Source organism: Rattus norvegicus, chromosome Y (genome assembly GCF_021556685.1).
Source record: "Rattus norvegicus strain SHRSP/BbbUtx chromosome Y, alternate assembly SHRSP_T2T, whole genome shotgun sequence".
NCBI lineage: Eukaryota > Metazoa > Chordata > Mammalia > Rodentia > Muridae > Rattus > Rattus norvegicus.
The window spans coordinates 56,741,686-56,744,487 of NC_141555.1; positions in this window are offsets into that span (position 1 = coordinate 56,741,686).

Genomic DNA, 2,802 nt, shown 5'->3' on the forward strand with positions numbered 1-2,802 from the left:
GCAATTCAGTCGTGAATTTAGCGCTTTATGCTTACTGAACTGTGTAAGCATTAATTCTTAATTTACTCTTTATGCAATTTACAAATTTTCTCCATTCTTATTAAATTCCATCAATTGTGCTTGCATATGTAGAAGGCTTAGTATTCATAATTTGTGCAGAAAATACATTCATGAATCTTTTTATTTTAATGATCTGTTATGTGTGAACGTCTATGTATAGATTTGTGCACATGAACACAGGCACCTGGGGAGACCAGGAGATGTCAGATCCCTTGGAGCTGCTTTTACATCTGGTTGCAAGTGGCTTGATGGATGTTGGAAACTGAATGTGTTTAGTCTAAAGAGCACTAAGTGCTCTTAACCACTAAGCTAATACTACAATACTAATTCCATAATAAAACCAACCTATTTATAATTTTCTCATGTATATCAGGGTATCTTTGAAATTGAGACATCTTGCCACCTTCTAGGTGCTGAGACTACATTCAGGCATTATTTTTTCTAGCTTTCTTTCCTTTATCATCGTAAGATTTGTTAGATTAAATATGTTAATATTATGCAGTAAATCCTCCAAATGTTTCTTATAGAACCTTGGCTTAGTGTCTGTTTCTTTCCTCTGAAATGACTATATTAATTTTACAGTTTGCAGTTCTCCCTTTCTTTACACAATCAATCTGATATGTTTTTCTTTCATATAGAATGAAGTAAAAACCTTTTAATTTTTCTGTGAAGAGTTAATGTACTAAGAAAATGTGTTGAATTTCCCGTTATAAGGCCAATACAATACATTATTTCTTTAAAATCTTCCTAGAGTTTTGTTTTTCCTTTTTATTATTATTATTAGTCTCATTATTAATAGTCTGTATAAGCTTTTATGTGTTCTGGTCATGTAGTGAATATGGAAGTCTTCCAAACCTCTATGTGTATGTATCAAATTTAGGTTCTTGGTTTTTCATGGCATAAAATTTTATCTGCTCAGCCACCTCACTGCAACACAATATAAAACATTAAGCTCCAGGCTGCTTTTATACATACAATGTTTTCATCATATTGCTTTTAAGAAATATTTTTATCATTGTAACATATTTTGTTTTCCATGTCCAGTTGGTAAATCTGGTATGCTTATTTTAATATTTAGTTAATAATTTAATCATAATTATTATGCACTTGATACCTAGCTAATATGAAATTATCTTTGATACAATTGAATAAATTGTTACCTACAGCATGATGCTTGGTACATAATTTTGTTCATTATTACTAAGCATTTGCATAAAAAAAGAATATTTCATTGTCCCAATCCTGATGCCAATTTTATACTGTATGACAGCTACCAACTACATATGACTTTAATCATTTAAAAGGAGTTAGGATTAAATTGTTAAATGATATTTCCACAACATCAAGTAAATAGATTTCTTTACTTCAATTAATTAAACATGCTACAGCAGGAAAAAATTTTATTTCCTTTGGATATGTTAAAACGAAATTTAATTTACCATTCTCCTGCCTATCAGAAAGTCAATATTCTTATACAGGAAGAATGGCCAAGCACAGGTCATATTTCTGGTATAACCTGTAATTACAATCACCAGTCTTGTCAGTTTCAAGTGTTGTTCACATCATGCCTGTAAAACACAATGATCAACATGGCAGGATAACCAAAAGGGCAGTGCAGTAGCATAAATAGCTTGTTGATAGCCAAGAGATCTCTAATTTTGCTTAAGACCTGTTCAATGAACATGGATGGTACTTGTAATTTATCCACATATATAAGGCTATTGAAGCTGTGGTTATGGGGGAGAATGTACAGCCCCATACTGACTTAAGCCAGTATCATACCTAACAACAATCATAGCCATGTGTCCTTATATAAAGAATTAATTACAGTCTCTGCAACAAACATCACAGTAAAAATCCCAGACATAAAAAATGAAGGATAGAAATTTCAAGTCCAGTCTCAATGGCTTTATCTACAAAATGTCACTTGATTCAAGGCTGAGGAACATTACAGAAGAGGGGACAAGAAGATTGTAAGAGACTAAAGTTTACTATGAGATGGTGTCTCAAAGAAACACCAGAAATTACACTTATAATGTCTAACTAACACGACTGCCTAAACAACAGCTGAGGAAGAGATGGAATGGGGAAGAATGGAAGTTTAGTCTTTTTTCTGCTTCAACTCTTTCTTCTTCTTCTTCTTCTTCTTCTTCTTCTTCTTCTTCTTCTTCTTCTTCTTCTTCTTCTTCTTTTTCCGCCTCCTCCTCCTCCTCCTCCTCTTCCTCTTTGTCTTCCTCCTCTTCCTGATATTCCTCTTCCTCATTCTCCTCCTCCTCCTTCTTCCTCTCTCTCTCTCTCTCTCTCTCTCTCTCTCTCTCTCTCTCTCTCTCTCTCTCTCTCTCTCTCTCTCTCATTGTTGGAAAGTCCCTTGGTGATAAGAGGGAAAGTATTAGATACGAAAGTCTGTGAAAATAAATCTTTTCTAAGCTTTGACTTTTGTGACTGCAGACAAAAACTTTGACTCTGATGTAACTGAGGCTTTAAATGTATTAGAAAATTAACATCTCTCATCTGCAAGAAACCTTCTAATAGCTTATTGCTCTGTCTTCCAGGAGATGAGTGTCAATTGTGGCAATTGCTCTTTGTGTCAGGAGAAGGGCTTGTCTGTCAAATGCTTTGCAATTGCAAAGTTCTCTGAAGTCCTGCTCTCATTGCCTTTTCAATCTGCACCAGTCCATCTCTACACACCCCCATGTACTTCTCTCTAGTGAAATTATTTATCCTGGAAATTGGTTACACTGG